We start from the raw sequence: 19517 nt of genomic DNA on the forward strand, positions 1-19517 counted from the left end.
TGTTGGCATACTGTGGGGCCATGCGGGTACGCATAGCAGTACCGCTGATCTGAAGGTATATGTTGTCCCCAAATGTAAAATAGTTATGGGTAAGGACAAGGTCACAAAGTTCAGCCACCAGGTTAGCCGTGACATTATCAGGGATAGTGTTCTTGACGGCTTGTAGTCCATCTTTGTGTGGAATTTTGGTGTAGATGGCTTCTACATCCATAGTGGCCAGGATGGTGTTATCAGGAAGATCACCGATGGATTGTAGTTTCCTCAGGAAATCAGTGGTGTCTCGAAGGTAGCTGGGAGTGCTGGTAGCGTAGGGCCTGAGGAGGGAGCCTACATAGCCAAACAATCCTGATGTCAGGGTGCCAATGCCTGAGATGATGGGGTGCCCAGGGTTTCCAGGTTTATGGATCTTGGGTAGTGGATAGAATATCCCGGGTCGGGGTTCCAGGGTGTGTCTGTGCGGATTTGATCTTGTGCTTTTTCAGGGAGTTTCTTGAGCAAATGCTGTAGTTGCTTTTGGTAACTCTCAGTGGGATCAGAGAGTAATGGCTTGTAGAAAGTGGTGTTGGAGAGCTGCCGAGCAGCCTCTTGTTCATATTCCGACCTATTCATGATGACAACAGCACCTCCTTTGTCAGCCTTTTTGATTATGATGTCAGAGTTGTTTCTGAGGCTGTGGATGGCACAGCAAGTGTAAAAGTAGATTTACTGTGATCTGGACACACATGTAGAATTAGGATGTGTCCACCAATTCACTAAACAGACCAGCGAACAGATCTCTTTAAAAAGGGAGTGACCAGTGCTAAAACCCATCTTTTGTATAATTTATATTAAGTAGTATTTTGAAGTGGAAATGTAACTGGTTAAAATATCTTTCACTCAGACAATGAGCTTTCTGCAAGTCTTCTTACATCCCAGAAAATGAGTCTGGTGCTCTCAGCTCTGTTACTAGTAGACAGTAGGACTCATAAGCAGCAGTTTGAAGCTTTGGTACGGCTAGCCATCATTAGTCAAAAAAGAAACCCGGAGCTGAGTTATAGTAGCTCTTATCTTTAGAGAGGATAGTCAACAGCTCAGAGTTAAATCATAAACAGGAAAGTGCCTGCAGTGCACCAGCCACAGCTAGTATGCACCAGAATGTGTTACCTAGGGTCCCCTGCATGCAAGCTGATATTTATATCCAGTTTTTGACTAATGGTCTAAAATTTGGATAGAAACACAAATAATGGTCCTTATTCTGATCCTACTTTACACTGGTTTTACAGCACAATAATTCCAGCTGTATCAATGGAACCATTCCTGATTTACACCAATATAAATCAGAGCAGAGTCATTTCCCAAAAACTACAAATGTCTCCAAAGACAACATTCTGTCCACAACCTCATTTTTGTCCCTCCTTGCACCCACAAGCCCAAAAAACTACATCAGGCCCAGACCTGAGAGGCCTCACAGTCTGGGCCAAAAAATAAATAGAAAAACATAATAAAATTTTAATGTGGGGCCTCAAAATATATAGTGCAATATTTAACTGAATGTACAAAAGATGAAAAGGCAGCCAAGATATACATTTTACCTATAATTCAAGAGAAGAACATAGAGAGGAAGTAAACCAAGTAGAAAAGAGAGTGAAAAGCATTTTGTAAAATAATAATGCTCAGAAACTTCAAAATACCCATAAAATTATTGTACTAAATTACTGGTGCTCTGTTGTATACATTCTTTGAGTTCATCAGGATCACCAGGTGAAAGGCAGTGAAAAAAACTGAGAGGAAGAAAGTGAGGCCATCATGAAAGAACCACCCACAGGAATATTGGAAACAGTGGTCCAGATTCACTCGTGTTGGTGCTGGGAAGTGTACATTAGGGGCTTCTTGTGCTCAGGTGGAATTCATCCCAAAGGGAGGATGGCAGCAGTGTTAGAAAGTTTTGACTGTACTTAGTGGAGGCAGTTTTAATTATTGCTGATGCCGCATATAAGCCTTTCTCAGCAAAGGCTGGTGAAGGGGATTTGTGGAATCAGAGCATTCAGCCATTACCATGCCTCTTCTCCAATGCCATTTACTTTTAGAAAACTGCTAATGCTCTGTGCCTTAGCCTTCTCACAGCAGAATTTGTTCTCTCTGGGCCCAACACTAGCTTGTATTTTGATTCACATGCCAGAGTCCTCCGTACACTGAATCTGACCCAATACCTGGAAAAAAAAACTCCTTACACAGCAATAAATCTAACAGAAAGAGATATAGGTGTGCTTTTCTTTCTGTAATGGAACTTTTAAATCTTTTACTCTATATTTTGCTATCTTCCTGTTTAGTCTCTCTCCTCACAGTCTTTCCGAAGGATGACAACTCCTCTTTCACAGTCGACATCTCCCAACCCCCTCAATCTAACCCATAAAACCAAAGGAAAATCTGATTATAAACCAACAAAGTGCACCTGAAACTGCAACCTACAAGTTTTGGTTGGTTTTTCCACAAACCTTGCCAGCTTTGAGCAAAACTAACTATCTAAAAAAGAAAATACAATGCTTCAAAAGTTCTGATCCCATTTGTTTTTCTGGCCATTTGAAGAGGTGAAGAATGATACCTGGTTTCCAAAAAATTAACACACACGAATTAAATCAAGGAAAATAGAAGGAGTTTCTTAAAAGATTTGTCAGAAAACATTTTCAGAGCCTTTGCTTACCTCAGCTGAAAATGTTGAGACCTATAATACAAATCTATGACTTTGTCATCATGGTAACACCCAGGGCGCTATATCTGTTTTTCATTTGTCTGTTTGTTTTTAACCAACAATGCTTTGTAGATATTAATTTACATTTTATTATTTTCTGCTTAACATATAGTAGCTTCAGCTTTAAAGTTTCTTTTTTTAAATAATATCCATCCTAATTAGGAACATATGAATTACATAGTGAGAGTGAATCAAGTTAGTTCCAGTATCCTGTTTGTACACAGTAGCCAATACCAGCTGCTTCAAAGGAAGATGTGAGAAACCCTGCAATAGGTAGCTCTGGAATAACTTGCCTTTAAGGAAAGTTTCCTACTAACCCCAATAGACAGAGCTTGAATTATCCCCCTAACATGGGGTATATATCCCTTCCACAACTTCTATTTTTTGTTAAAAAAAATTCTATTATAATTTAATCTTCTTGTTATTAATATAAAAAGCTATTTGAATCCTGCTAAGATCTTGGACTCTGATCCAGAAAAGGATCCATGTGTTTAACTTCAATGGGATTTTAAGCATGTGCATAGTTAGCACACACTTAGGTGCTTTGCTAAATCAGAACCTTGGCAATAGAGGAACTTCAGATTATTCAGGTTCAGTTCAGAAAACTTCAAATGTTTATATGTTTAGCTGTATCTCTTTAGTCTGCAAAATTGGACTGGAAATGTTAGGAGTAAAGGCATTTTGGCATAATGACTGATACTTTCTACTTTTGTTCCTGACAGAAATGCTATATAAATAACCCCTCTCATGGAACTTTGGAAATCCTGTTTCCAGTATCAAAATGTATCTAAGAGTTTATATTGTGTACCAATTATGATGAATGCCACTGAACTAAAGTAGAACGATGTGGCCTAGTGGATGGAGCCCTGAGTTTTAATCCCAGCTCTGCCACTAGTCTGCTGTGTGTGACCTTGGGCAAGTCACTTTTATATTCTGTGCCTCAGTGTCCCGATCTGTAAAATGGGGATAATCACACTGGCCTCCTTTGTAAAGCATTTTGAGATGTATTGATGAAGAGTGTTATAAGAGCTACATATTATTATTATAATTAGTAGTAGTATTGAAGAAATAATTTACTAGGTTACCCCTGAATATACTTTTCCCTAGGAGTATTAGTTAATTGATAATCCTCAAATATAAATATTACTTGGACACATTAAGAGGCAGATATAATTTTTCTGTGCTGCCATTCCTATACTTAACATGCATGAAAGTAATGTACTGTCAAAATATAGAGGAATGGAATGCAGTGTATACTAATAGTGACTATATATTCATGAAGCAGATATAGTGCAGACTAAGCTTTTGCCCTACATTTTCTATCACTCCCCCCCCCCCACCCCGCAACCCTGAAACCTTGACCTGGAGAAATCACCTTCTGGCTGACGGGGGGTTAGGCAATATTTCAAAATCTGGTCAAGATTTTACAACACCAGATACTGTTTCATTCTGTGTGCTTTTTCTGAGCAAAGAATTTTTAACTAGGGCAAACTGTCAAGTATGCAGTGGTTTTGTAGGGAGGCTGCAAGCCAAGGAAAACTCTACTTAGAACACCACATTTATTGATAAAGACCCATACAGCAATAATTAGATGGACAAATTCTATAAAAATGGCTGGTCTGTAAAGAAAAAAAAGGAATGGCTTGTTACTGTACACTCATAGTGATATGGTACAAACTTCTCAAAGAGTATTCATACTGGGTTTGTAAAGTCTTTTATGGTCTTTAGAAAAACGATACATTAACATGATGTTGCTTTGCCACATATTGCATATTTATGTAAAATGTAAATTAGCAAGGAGGCATGTTCTCTTGAAGATTTTTCCCATGCTAGAATATTTTCAGTTTTCCTGCCAAGAACAGTGTTGCAACCTCTGGCATGCAAGTGTTGTAAGGTTGTGGGTTTTTTTGTTTTGTTTTTTTAAACTTTGTGATAATTAGGAGCCATATTATTGCAAGCTTATGGAACTTCAACTTCAGTTGTCCAACAAAAGTTAATATCTTTTTCTTAATTGTTTCTGACATTTCACCCATTATTCCTTGAGCCTCCTCAAAGGACATATATACCCAGTAATTCTCTTGCAAAAGAGAGCATGAGGTGCAGAAATGTAAACACCACACTATGTGCTGTTAGAGCAATCAGAGCTCTAAAATATGGATTTAAGGCTCCAAAATGATACAATCAAGAAAGATAAAGAATCTGATACAGTTGGTGTGGCAACTAAAAGAATTCAGTTGATTTCTCTTCTTTCAGATATCCAGAACTAAACATCAGGAGCAATTAAAAAATTGTGGTCTTTTGTAAATTACTCCCAGAAGAAATCTTGGAAATCTTTCATTTTAGTCATTTCGGTCCACTGAACCATAAAGCTATTATGAACGAACAAAAATACTAGAGAGAAAATTGAAATACAACAGTAATTAACAATATGAATATATCAAAATAAAAATGAACTGGCAGGGTATGGTCATGAAATGTTTTGAAGCTGAATTGATTGACATACAAGTAAGGTATCTTTAATTTGATACTTTACTACTTGCAAGTGGACAGAAGAGTCACCAGTATTATCTTTTTAAAAGTACGCTAACAGTTCATTTTGATGGTTTTTGTCTTTTTAAAAAATTCAGTAGCTATATGCAACTTGTCCATTTTGTTTATCTTAGAAAAATAATAACTCTCATTTTAGGATCTTACTTTCTGTTACCATATGCTAAATGTCAACAAAGGATTATAGAAAAAAAATCATTGAAAATGTGCAGCTATCACAAATACAGATTTCCCTATGGGTTCTCTAATACTTTACAGACAAATGTTAAAGATTTATTGCACATGAACATCAAACATGGTTTTACTACAGTTCTCATTTGGATCAAATTGACACATTTTACATTCATTTTAGCCTAATGAGATTCTTTCACTACACATTATATTCCAAGTGACCTCGTGCATTAAATTTGTGGCATGGAACAAACCCACTGATATAACAAAGCCCTTTTCTTACCAAGTTTCTAATAAAAAAAAGAAAAAAACAATTTAACAAAATAATAAATCTTGAACATGCACATTTATTAATTGGTACTCAACAGAGAAAAAAATATTGTGTAGATTATTATATTATGCCCAATTTTCATTTTCATTGTTTATAGTTTAGAACTCTTTTGAACTTGGATTAGAAACTGAATATTTAGCAGTTCAGACATATTTTCTGATTTTTAAACTGACTCCTTCCTCTTTAATAAACGGCCTACTCCTGCAGTTTTTACTCAGGCAAAAATGCCAGGGAAATTTTGCTTAAGGACTACAAAATCAGACCCCAAATGACCAGCTGAACCCATGCAGTTAAAACTAGGCCTTTCATTGCAATTGAATATGGAATCCTTGCCAACAGTTTTACAAAATACAATATTTGCTTTTGCACATAGTAATTTTTTACAAAAAATCTGGCCTGGAAAATAATTTTTTGGATTATGAAAGCGATTAGTAATGGAATGTAAGTTTTTACCATTGTGCTGTAATATTGTACTAGAAGAAGGTAGTAAATGACCTTGAAAGGAGGTGAAAGGAAACTAGAAAACGTTAATTAAAATTATTAGTGCTGTTTGAGGTGCTTATCTTGTTTATTGCGAAGGTGTTGCTCCCTTCTGCATAATTAGGGATAATTTTACTTACTTTCAAGTCTGTAATTTTAAATATCACAAAGTTTTATCTTCAACAAGAAGTAATTCATTATTGGTTTGTATGTAACCACTTGATGTTTTAATCAATATATGCAACTTCCACAAAGTCTGTTATATTTGTCAAGAGGTTTTATACATCTTTTATAGTCCAGGATTAGGCATGGTATATGAAGCTGAAATCCCATTTGGTAATGAAATTTAAACATAATTCTGTGTTTATCATGTGAAGATATATATTTTACTTCATCTGTCCCTTTACATTTCCCTTTATCCATGATTATTGGAGGACAATGATATCTGGAAAACAAACCACAGTGAAGTTAAATCCATTTGAACACAAAGAGTTACTGTCAGTTAATCCTAATAGAGACAATACAGATTTTTTAACTAAACTGCTTAAGAAATGAATATGTCTTGCATGCTTTCAATTTGTTTTAAATCCTAGTATGCTGAGCTCTTTGCTGTTGTCTAATATTTGCATAAAATATTTAATCTCACACTTTAAATTAATGATATTAAAGGTCTAAATGTTTGAAAATTGTTGTTGTCAGAACAATGTAATCTTTTCTCTCCAGACTTCTTCACATAATTATGGTGCCCTTATCCTAACATACTTATAACCTTCTTCAATATTGTCCTGCACTGAATATACTCTGACAGTACTTCTCTTAATTTTGAGCCTTCTGCACTTTTGAGGCAGGGAGGCAGTAAGAAGAATGGGAGGAAAAACCTTTTATTGGTCAGGACATGCAGGAGAATGAAACAGGGAGATGGGCATGCAGGGGGATGGATTGCAAGGGAATGGAATGTAATAGGAAGGCCACAAATTTATTAACTTTTGTTTTAATGGGAGGAACAAACTCCCCATATCAGGCATTTACTGTATTTGGGATCCAGTGCAGTGTCCATCTTGCCGTGAAGGAAAAAATCCTTTCTGATCCCCAAAACTAACCATTGGTCAGACCCACAACATCTTGGAAATGCAGTTCAAACTATACCTCCATTATAGGGCATGCAGGTGGGGCAGCAACCACAGCAGAATGCCTGGTGCTTGCCCTCAGGGCTCCACAGACAAGAAGGGGAGGGTCATGAGAGACTGTGAGCTTTCCCTTCCCCCTTGCCACAGACTGGCCAATGGCTAAAAAAGAGAAACAGAGAATTTTGTCCTCCTCTTTGGTTCTCCTCCTCACTCAGGCACACACAATCTCTACCTCCATTTTGGACAGAGAAAGAGAGGGGAAGACCTCAGTGCAGCCAGCCCTGTCCATCCCTCCCATCTTCCTGTGAGGAGCCCAGCGGTTGTCATTTCTCTGCTAGTCTGATGAAACATTCCACTCCCCTGAGATGCAGGGGGGAAAGGGGGGGTATTTTTCACTGTGCCATGTTTATAATAAAATATCACTATTATTTTATCTTGAATAGAACAATTAATGATATACAGGGTATGTGAAGCCCCATAATTTTTCTGACCACTGGCATAGTGGTAAGAAAGAAACATACTATTGCCATGAGGTTTTAATTAAACCATAAAAAACTGTAAAATGTCTACGGAGCACATATTAAAATAGGTGAGAAGCTTCAATTCATTTTCTTAAATTTACTGAACACGGAGCTTCTGAATGTTTGCTGGTTTAAGGGATGGCATAATCCTCAATCCAGATGCTACAGTATATAAATGAACATATGTCTTTAATGTGCATGCTACATAAGAACAGACAAAGCTTTAGTAGACATAGCCCATGTTCAGAGAATAGGCTGATAATGAATATGAATAATAATCAAGCTCAAATCAGTAATATTCTGCCATATGTCCCTAGAATCTCATCATTTGAAAATGTAATTCACATTGCACATATTCAGTATATAGGGTAAAATTTAAATATTATGTATGCAGAGCAATATAGTCTGACCTCACATCATATATCATGTTTATTTACTGATGTAATTTCTCTCTGTGTCTCTTTTCTGTATATGTCTCAGTGATAATATGTGTAGAGCCTTTCATCATTGACTTTACAAACTTTGGGCCAAATCCTGTATGCTTCACTAGCTGAGTAGTCCCATTGACTTCAGTGAGACTACAGGCAATATCTGATTTTATACAGATCCCAAGGAAGATCTGAAACATTCGTAAGATTGGACTTCTAGAAAAACAGCTCTCAATTTTGATACAAACTTTGGATACAAGACCAGATACGAAATATGGATAATGTAAGTTTCACATATTCAGTTGCACTTGAACTTGCATGGGTTAGATGGATGGAATTTGTCCTTATATAACAGATATATGTGAATTGCCTAAGTCATCACTAAACTTAACCTCTCAGGGGAGTATGGCAGATCTTTAACAACCTATAGCAACACTACTCACAACCTGCTGTATTATACAGTGGATAAGCCCGTCATTTATTCTCCCAAATCTCCCAGTTTATGTGGCAGAGCTGCAATGAATTATGTGGCATACAAGGAAGTACAATAATTAATGGGAGCAGAGTTTTGGTCTGGCCACATTGTCTCCTGCAAACATCTCCCTTTCTCCTCAATTACTGTGGCTTCTTATGCTGCTGACTGCCCCGGTTACCACAAATTTCCAGCCATGTACTGTCTCACCTCCTACAGGCTTCCTCAGATCCACAGGAGGGTTGCTGTTAAGAAGCTGCCACATGCCTTCCTTGTCTCCAGTATGGATAGTAAAACTTAACTCAGAAACCCCCAATGACCTCTAAGAATTAGTGCTGGCAGCTTGCTAAATGTTCTTTTCATGGCTACTTTCCTAATTCTAGAAGGGTCTCCCTTTCACTGCTGTCCTTTGAAAAGCAGCAGCACAAGAACAGGCCCAGGAAATTGTCACTTCACCTGAAGAAATCACAGGACAAAGGAAAACAATGGAGGAGGAAGGCAAAGAGGCAAATGGAATTCAAGAGCTGAAGATAGCAGTATTTTGAAGAATTTATTTGGCACTAAAAGGGATGTAGGTGGCAAGCTGGTGAAAGGACATATTACGCTGTCATATTCTATACATGGCCACATAATCTCAGTACTCTGAATCTTGGACAGGAATTGAAGAACATTCCTGTAGCCTATTGGAACTACAAGGAGGATTTAGGCCGTCAATATTTGCTATTAATCCAACTAGGAATTCAATTTACTGTATGACACTTGGGTTAACACCTCTACTCTTGAAAGAAAAAAGCCATAGAATATTTAATGACCATAGGTTGTCAGGATTTCAGTTTTATGTCAAATTGAAAAACTGGTACATTTTTACAGCACAGTATCTACAACACTGTCCTGAGACACTGAGTCACTGCTGACTCAGAAAGAAGAGTGCAGCCCACTGAGTCACCAAAACCACTCTCGACAGCATCCTGTTCTTCTCATCCAAACAATAACCATGCTTATGCAAACATTTTCTCCAGTCCCATTTGGGTTCCCCAAATGAAGCCAAAATCTCAAAGCAAAAGTTATCTGAAACTACTGATTTTCATCTACCTTGACCTCAAAAACATGCCAAGCCATGTTTTTTGTATGATTTTGACACAAAGGCATTAATCAGTGCAGGTTCCCTTCAGAGGTCTCAGAACAAAGCAGACCTTTTATGAAAACCTGGTCCAAGTTCTGAATTTGTAACAAAACTCAAAACTAGGGGAGTTTTGTGTTGTTTGTTGTAAACATTTCACACAGCTGTAGTGACATCTAGTGGAGAATAAAACCTCTGTTAATGGCTTCAGCATTAAGGAAAATCCCATTAGCCTTTATTTTTTTTAATCCACTGGGCAATAGTTTTCCTCTGAAAACTTCAACTGCAGTCTGCGTGTCATTCATAGTGATTGAAAAAGAGTTTCATAGTCCACAGAGGATTGTTCATATCTAGAAATTTTTCATATCTGAAGGACCATATGGAGTTTTCTTCAGGATATCCCACCATATCTGAAATAAACAAATAGAGAGTAAAAATGCACAGGGGGAAAAAATCTCTAACGTCTAAATAACCCTGAAGACAACATGGTAGAATCCATTCTGATATCAATTACATCAGTGAATATCAGAAGTAACTCCCACTGAAATCAATATTGCTAAATTGATGTAAGTTAGATCATTACCAGATCCATATCATCCTTTTCTACTCTCATCCTCATGCCTTCTTCTATACTGTCTCCCTATGCACCAGGTGGCTACCCTCTTCTTTTTCAAATCTCGCCTCAGACCTCACCAAAGGAAGTGAAGCCCACAGACACTAACTACTGTGGGGCTACTCACATGAAAGATTTTTAATTTGAGTGGATAAAGGCCCTTCAGAGAGACCTTTCCTCTGGATTCCCCAGTGTGCTTTACATTGTCCATCTTTGGAGTTTTGCACAGTGCCAAGCATGCTGTTAATACTTAAATAATGTTTTACATTGTGAGTTTTGACACACACAAATATGTGCTGGAATAGAAGCTGATAATGGAAAATGTTATTCTGAAGATTTAAAGTGATTGTTAACTGTCATGGCTGAATGATGGCAAGCTTAGGAGAAGCTCCTTCCTCACATGACCAGCTGGTTTGATTGGGTCTCTCACTCAACCTGGGTGTGGCCACAAGGTAGAGTGTACCCTTTTAAATGACAAAATACACTGGGTGATTTTTAAATTATTTACCTTATTTTTTACTAGCAATTAGAAGTTTGGCAATCAAAAATAAGGTGCACATGCTTCTCAGGCCACAAAGAGCTATATTATAGCTAACCAGTTTGTTGTTAGTAGAGACATGGCAACAGAGAGATTCAGCAGGAGATCACTAATATTCAGAGCACTTTTACTTTCCCTTTATTAAATAAACTGAACTGGGAGCATGAAACAAATCTTGATATACTGTTGTTATTATTATTTATTATTTATTTTATTCATTACTAATAAAGTGTCAAGTGAAGAAATCTACCTGCTGCAGTTTTACAGTGATGTAAATTATTATCTTTACAGTGCTAAATTTTTGTTCTATAGTGATATCACTATTGTTGAAGGAAATTCATAATGTTCAGATAAACCAAACCTCTTACTGCAGGTGCTTATTCTGGAGTTCATCCAAACAATCTAGGACATTTGGGTTTGTAAAACTGGGCTGAAAATCATACAATAACATCATTTTTCACAAAATTCCAGCACTACTTCTGATTCTGGACAGAGCCTGGAAGCACAGAGGAGCAAAACATTAAAAATAAACAAGAAAAAAAAATGGACCTTAAAAAAACATTCAGTTTTAGTTTGCTTTGAATTTTGGGTGAAGGTTCAAGGAGTCACCCAACCTGCTACAGGGACAGCTGTGAGGCACTTGCTATTCTGTGATCAGTTCAGAAGCCAAATACTGCAAAGGTATTCTATTCTGTTCTATTCTGTGTAAGTTTTTATTCTATTCTTATCACTGTAGTATGTGAATGCCTTCCAGTAGTGCTTTCAGCAAGGCGACTACATGTCTGTCATGTGTGTGTTCTGTCATGCTCCTCCAAAGCGAGAAGCGTGTGCAGTGGAATGTCTCATTTTGGTAGGCATTTTTGTTATTTATTTATTTATTTATTAAATGTTCTTGTTGCTATGTGATTATATTAGAGAAGGCACTTGGAGAGGAAAGTAGTGAGATTTGTGATGGTTTTTAGTTCCTGGCGGAGTTATTCTACAATTTTGGATCACCTCTGGGGAAAGTTCTGTTCTCTGCACAGGTGAGCTTTACTCTTATTGTTGAGAGTTCTTATAATCATAGAATCATAGGACTGGAAGGGACCTTGAGAGGTCTTCTAGTCCAGTCCCCTGCACTCATGGCAGGACTAAGTATTACCTAGACCATCCCTGACAGGTGTTTGTCTAACCTGCTCTTAAAAATCTCCAGTGTTGGAGATTCCATGACCCTCCTTGGCACTTTATTCCAGTGCTTAACACCCTGACAGTTAGGATGTTTTTCCTAATGTCCAGCCTAACTTGACCTTGCCGCAATTTAAGCCCTATTGCTTCTTGTCCTATCCTCAGAGGTTAACAAGAACAATTTTTCTTCTTCCTCTTTGTAACAATCTTTTATGTACTTAAAAACTGTTATCATGTCCACCCTCAGTCTTCTCTTCTCCAGACTAAACAAACCCATTTTTTTTCAACCTTCCCTCATAGGTCATGTTTTCTAGACTTTTAATCCTTTTTATTGCTCTTTTCTGGACTTTCTCCAATTTGTCCACATCCTTGCTGAAATGTTGCACCCATAACTGGTCACAATACTTCAGCTGAGGCTAATCAACGTGGAGTACAGCGGAAGAATTACTTCTTGTATCTTGCTTACAACGTTCCTGCTAATACATCCAAGAATGATGTTTGGGTTTTTTTGGAAAACTGTTACACTATTGACTCATTGTTAGCTTGTGATCCACTCTGACCCCCAGATCCCTTTCTGCAGAACTCCTTCCTAGGCAGTAATGTCCCATTTTGTATGTGTGTAGCTGATGGTTCCTTCCTAAGCAGAGTACTTTGCATTTGTCCTAATTGAATTTCATCCTGTTTACTTCAGACTATTTCTCCAGTTTGTCCAGATCATTTTGAATTTTAATCCTCTCCTCCAAAGCATTTGCAACCCCTCCCAGCTTGGTATCATTTGCAAATTTTATAAATGTACTCTCTATGCCATTATCTAAATCATTGATGAAGATACTGAACAGAACTGGACCCAGAACTCATCCCTGAGTGTCCCTACTTGATATGCCCTTCCAGCTTGACTGGCAACCACTGATAACTACTCTCTGGGAACAGTTTTCTAACCAATTATGCACCCATCTTATTGGAGCTCCTGGACCTTTTTAGTGAATCCCTTGTGTTCTCTCTCTCTCTCTCGTTTTTATTTTTCTTAATGAGGGGGGAGAAAAAAGTTTATACTGACAAATGCATACTTTGCTCATTGTAGATGGGGAAACCAAATAAATTATTTTCCCAGCTCTGCCACAGACTTTCTGTGTGACCATGGACAAGTCATTTTAGCTCTGTCCTTCAGTTTCTTCATCTGTAAATATGGCTAAACGTTGGCCATGGATCATTGATGGCCTGCAAAGCACATGTTTGTGATCCAAGAAGAGCTACGTGGTTCTGTTATGCTGGATCCGCTTGCTTATTTCCAGCTACCAAATTACATTAAAAGACATCTAAACATGCATTAAATACTCTTCCATGAAGACAATTGTTTTAGTTACCACAGGGATGTCACACCCTCGTGAATGGGAGAGAATGTGGTCTTAAGACAATCTCCACACTAAAATATCATCCACACTAAGAAAAAGTTTGAGAACATTTGGGATAAATAATAGCCTACCTCAGAGGAGTGTTGTGGGCCTAAATTCATTAAAGTTTGTAAAGCACTTTGAGTTGAGAGGGAAATGAAAAGCATTATTATTATATTCCTATTTTATTTCCTCCAGAAATGTTTGGAAAAACCTCGCAGTTTTGTACATACTCTGTATTGAAATCATTATTTTATTTTTGCTGCTTTCGTGAAATAGTGAAAAATGTCTCATCTTCATAGCTATAATTTGCTACAGTTTTTGCCAATGAAAATGCATTCCATTTAGCAAAGACACAACTTAAGCCTCATAGTGCATGTGAAGGCGTTAAAGTCAAAGGGTACATTTCACTTAGTTGCAGTCTATTTTCATGGGCTGCATCTTACATGATTAGCAGTGTCTGGCTGCAGTTCGGAGACACTGGAGAGAAAGGGAGGTCAGGTGGGTGTCTTGGGAAAAAATCAGACAAATACTATAAAATATGTGCAGTTAAGTGAGGAAATCAGCATCTGCTAGCTCTTTGTTTTCTTTCTTGTTTTTGGAACTGGAGGAAATATGAGCACATTGTTTTCGGTTTTATTATAATTCTGAATGGAGAAACTGATGAGGATGAAGATGGCAGCTTAGGGAATATAAGTATGAAGCTACTAGTGACAACAAAATCTATAACAACTTAGTGATTACTATAACCACAGGGAGGATTAACTAGTTAAGGGAAAAAAGTACTAGCCTTTGACTTTTTACCATCAACAACTACAAAGCTCCCGCAATAAGAGTCCTTTGGTTTCAAAAAGGAAGTAGACGCAAGAGTTATAAGGCTCGGTACATACATCAGTGGCAGCTGTAGTAGGCTTGTGATTTCTCCTTCTTCCACTAATAACAGACAACAGAGGCAGCATTAACCAACTCTCACGTCATCTTGACATAAAGATTTGTCTCTTTCCAGCAGAACACAAACAGCTAGTACTCACCCGTATTCTGAACTGGCATCTCTCTGAAGCTGTTACCTACATCTCCAGAATATCAGCTTTCGTATTTTTTAAAAAGTAAGTCTCTACCTGTTATCATTGCAAAGAAACCCTCAAAAATGGGAACTGAATGTAACCAATGCAGAAATGTCTACGTGAGTCTGCAGAGAGCCTGGAACAAAAGCACTAAGAGTTTTGAACTGCACCATTTATCTCTGTGAGGTGTTAACTCAGATGACTAGTGATGATTATTTAAATCTGAGTGTGAACTATTTAACTCTTTTATGTAAGAGGAGAGGGAGGATCACAGATCTGCACCGTTTAGTGTGGGTGACATCTCATATTGGGGACCCAAGTGGGTAACATTTGGGAAATACCACCACTTTTTTTTTACCTTCAGTCACAGAGCCAAGCCCAATGAGACTAGGGGAGCCCCATCAAATGGGAGCCAAGCAGAGCTCTGATTTAACATCTCCTTTGTGGCATCTCATTTTGGTGATTTACCTGGGTGGAGCTTGGAACAATACTACTACATCCTCACTCCCCCAGTTCTGACCCTTGCTTTCTATCAAGCCACCTGAAGAGACTATGAATTGATGTGGAGCATTTTGAATTATATTTATAGAATGGCAGGAGCCATCTTCCGTCTATCTCTGTTAAAAAACAACAACAAGCCAACAAAGAAGAGGTTGTTGATTCTTTGTCATTGGTATGTTCTTTTATTTACGTCAGTGCCCATTTAAACCCAAAGCTGTCCTCTCCAGTGATGCCTGAACCTCCAGAAGGGTCCAAGGTTCTCTTTCCTCTTTGGACATTTCTGCTTTGCATCCTGCCAGTACAGCCATAGCTGATCTTGTCTGATCTGGCCTAGCTCAGCTCCCTGTTACTACAGCCATTCTAACTCTTTAAAAATTTCTTCTGTGACCTATAATTAATATTGGGAATACAGCTAGAACTAATAAACACTTTAAACTAGTAGAAACTTTTCACTTTACAGGAGTGTGGTTAGAATAATTAATTATTTATAAATGCTTTGTTATCATCAGTGATGCCACTATATATGTGAATTAATATAGCTTTACATCTGCTTTAGAGAGCTTACTTGATATATTGTTCTCAATTTCTTGATGTTTATACATGAGAATCTAAAGCCAAGACATTTCCTTTGATATTTGTCATATCTGTTGCTGTGGGAGGCTGGGGCACAATGTCAATTTGAAAAGTTTGTATGTGATTTAGGGCACCCCAGAGTTACTGTACATTTGAACTTGCTAAGTGGGAAACTCCAGTTTCCCTTCTCACTGGTAGCGTCTACAGCTCAAGTGGGGACTTGTCCCTAACAGGCAGTAGAGAGTAAGGGGGAACAAGGTCAGACACTCGTAATGCTTATATTTTGAAGGTACATGCTGTTCTATTAGGTGCCTATTCTGGAAGACACTTAACAATGTGCTTAACTTTAAGCTTAAGTCCTTTTGACTTCAGTAAGACTTAAACATGTTTATGTGCTGTCCAAATTGGTGTCCTTATTATCAAATAGACTGCTGAAAAGAATACTGTGTTGTGTGAACTAAGTGAGCAAAAAGCAGAATGTGAAGCACAGGAGTTTGTATAGCAGCATCCTGTAGATCTGGAGCTGTCTGAACCTTGTGTCAAAAATATTTCACGTGTGTTTATAAGCAGGTGTAGCATTTACATCATTCTTTTAGGCAGAGCGGAAGATCACAGAAATGAACAAGTTTTCCAAATGGCCTCCTCTAGTCCCATTAATGATACCCTGAAGGGAAGAAAATAAATTCTGGATCTTATTTGTGTAAGTGTCTAAATTGGAGTGCACCAAGAGACTGTATAAGCTCTATAAGCTATTCATGTTACCTGTGCTTTTTACACCTAAATGTACTGAGCTCAGGCACTCTGCATTAAGGCAAATTGATGTCAAAGAGGGTAAGCAATGGGTACTGTATGAATAAAGCAAAGTGTATTGTGCTTGGCCTATCTTGTAAAAAGATATGCATTGAAAAGGAATAGCATTGAACTAGCATAAGCAGAAAAAGCATAGTTGAGTGTCTTGTTGTTTTGTTGATAGAAAGGTAGAAAAAAATCATTGCCAGCAATTTGTTATGCCAGAAAATCATACTTGTGACTATTTGCGGCAGGGTGGCAGATCATTGCCAAGGGAATATCCTAGGCACATTCCTGACCTATATACTATCAAATTATTTCTGCTTTATGTTAGCCTCATTATCAATAACCTGTAAAATGCCTATGATCTTAACAAAAATGAAAGCATATTGCAACTTGGGATCCATTGTGTTTCATCTTTTGGTTTATCTCCTTTAGCAGGGTTGTTATTTAGACCGAGTTAATATTAATATTTTCTATGAGCATATTCACTTCCATGAACCTGATATCATCACTGTGAGCTAGCACCCATAGGACACCATGACACCAATCATATGACATACGGTCATGGGTTGCGGTATAGCTGTAGGCTATATGAAAGGTAGTGAGGAATTACCAACTTGTATTATTTTGTTCCACAGGGAAGTGTGGTGGACTTTTTTGTTACTTAATCAGCCTTATGTCCCATGGTTGCTGAGACAGGGAAATTTCATAGAAAACCCTTCTTGAAACTTCATAGTAAACTCCAGAGAAAATGAATTGTGGTGAAAGTAGCCCTTAGTTTAAAGGGTTTGTACAGTAAAATCTCATGCTATCTTAGCTTCATAATATATGGGCCCTATCCTTTGTCAATACACACAAAGCTTTCCCATTGTTTTTATTGGAAGTTTGAGGGCACGAGCAAGAGGCCTATATTTTCAAAAGTGACTACTCATTGTGGATGCTTCCGTGCCTGAATGCCCAACTTGAGACATCCAGGGCCATTGATTTGGAAGTCATTGGGAAATGAGAGTGCTCAACATCCTACAGGAGCTGCCCAGTAAGTTTCAGGATTGGGCCCAAGCTGAGCTTCTTATGGAATTGAAATCATGCATCCAAGTCATTATGGCCCAGATCCCAAAAGGTATTTAGGTGCCTATCTTCCACTGGAGTTAGCTGCCTAAATACCTTTGGTATCTCGGCATATTAGTTGAAATTCACAACATTGATTTTCCAGTGCATTCAAATACTTTACTCCATGATGATTAATATCAAGGACTGTATCCTAAATCAGTGGTCCTCAACCAGGGGCCCGGGACCCACTGTGAGGCCCCAAGCAGGTTTCAGGGGTTCGCCAAGCAGGGCCAGGGCAGAAAGTCCCACCGCATGGGGCTGAAGCTTGGGGTTCCAAGCCCCGCCACCCAGGGCTGAAGCCAAAGCCTGAGCAACTTAACTTCACAGGAGTCACTGTAGCATGGGGCCCCAGGTAACTGCTCTGCTTGCTACCCCCTAACACTGGCCCTGCCTTTCATATGCAGAAAAACAGTTGTTGTGGAACAGGTGGGCCGTGGAGTTTTTATAGCATGTTGTGGGCGCCTCAGAAAGAAAAGGATTGAGAACCTTTGCCCTAAATAATGTTGAGAAAACTTAAATTTACTAAATAAATGGTATGGATGTAAATTTAGGACCCAAATCTGCCACAAGGAGTAAGGAATTATTGTTTATGTATGCGGATGACAGAATTGAGCCCTTAGATGTCATGACCTTTAACCTGATTCCGATTAGTTTATCCTCTTTTGTATTGCTGTTTTTTTAAATGAAAGAGCACATGCTGTAGTACTATCAATGGTAACAGCTGCACATAATATATGACTGTAACAATTCTTAGGCTGAAATATAGCTGTAGCATTTAGGAGGGGAAAATTATGACTCCAAAATTGGTAAAACAATTCTAGCCACTATAAGATCTTTAAAAGCCAGAACACTTCTAAAACTGTTTTACAAGTGCACATGGTGAAACTGAAACAAATATTACTGTTTGTGAATGAAATAGAAATTAGTGCTTTTGTGTTCACCTGTAAGTTTTTCTTTAAAGCCAGTGATTGCATTTGAAACCTGCAATTCTCAACAAAAAGCAAAAAGTTCAGTGCTGATTGCTGGATATTTGGACCTCCCAGTGCAAACATTAACTGGCTGAGAGGCACTCTGGAATGTAATGAAGGAAACAATACTGGGAAAGAAGCCAAAAGCAGAAACACTGGCGCCTGGAACCTAGGGATTTGCCTCCTAGTAATAGGAGCTGAACGAGGCCCAACACTTCTGTTAGGCTGGAAATGACATACTGTGATCCTTGACTTAGCCAAAGGGATTTTAAATGGAGGAAAGAGCTGGCAAGACAAAATCTCCTGCACTTTTCACAGTGTTTTCTAAAACAAGCAAAGGAAATAAAGAGAAAAGACTGAAGTCTATTACATTTGATCCAGTTAAGGCAAGAGTGGAAGCTTTTTAACTGCTGTTATTATTTTTTGTACTTTCTCATCATGTCACACCACCCAGAAAGCACAGACATAAAGCAGAAACTTGAAGCTGCTTTCATTCAAGAAGAAGGGCACCCCAACATTGTTTTATTGACAGGAGGCCTGAAAAAACTGACAGCTGCAGAAATTGTACAGTTGAAGTTCAATTCCCAGGAGCAGGAACAATATACCGATGGTATTAATTCCGTTTGGAATTGTTAAAATAAGTAAAGGTTATGGGCTGAGGAAGGGACCTGATATTTTTTTTTCTTGCAACAAAGGCGAACCTTCCTTCTTCCCTTGTGTCCTTGGACTGTCATCTCCAACCTTTTGAAACTGTATCTGATTATCCATGTGGCAATTAATCATAATTAAGCAGGCTTGAGATTTGGAAAGGTACAAAGAAGGTGGCTATAGATCTGGCTTTTGTCCTGAGTAACCTCTTTTTTTCTTTTTGGCTGCTG

General features: G+C 38.1%; 1 long non-coding RNA gene across 1 annotated transcript in view; it reads left to right on the forward strand.

Moving 5' to 3' along the window:
* The first annotated feature begins 14578 nt into the window (after positions 1-14578).
* LOC122466669 overlaps positions 14579-19517 on the forward strand; it is a 130647-nt gene continuing 125708 nt past the window's right edge. The window contains exon 1 of the long non-coding RNA XR_006292375.1: positions 14579-14737. This is a non-coding gene — a long non-coding RNA (uncharacterized LOC122466669). The remainder of the gene's footprint in view (positions 14738-19517) is intronic.

The sequence above is a fragment of the Chelonia mydas genome, chromosome 7, assembly GCF_015237465.2.
Source record: "Chelonia mydas isolate rCheMyd1 chromosome 7, rCheMyd1.pri.v2, whole genome shotgun sequence".
NCBI classification, from domain to species: Eukaryota; Metazoa; Chordata; order Testudines; family Cheloniidae; genus Chelonia; species Chelonia mydas.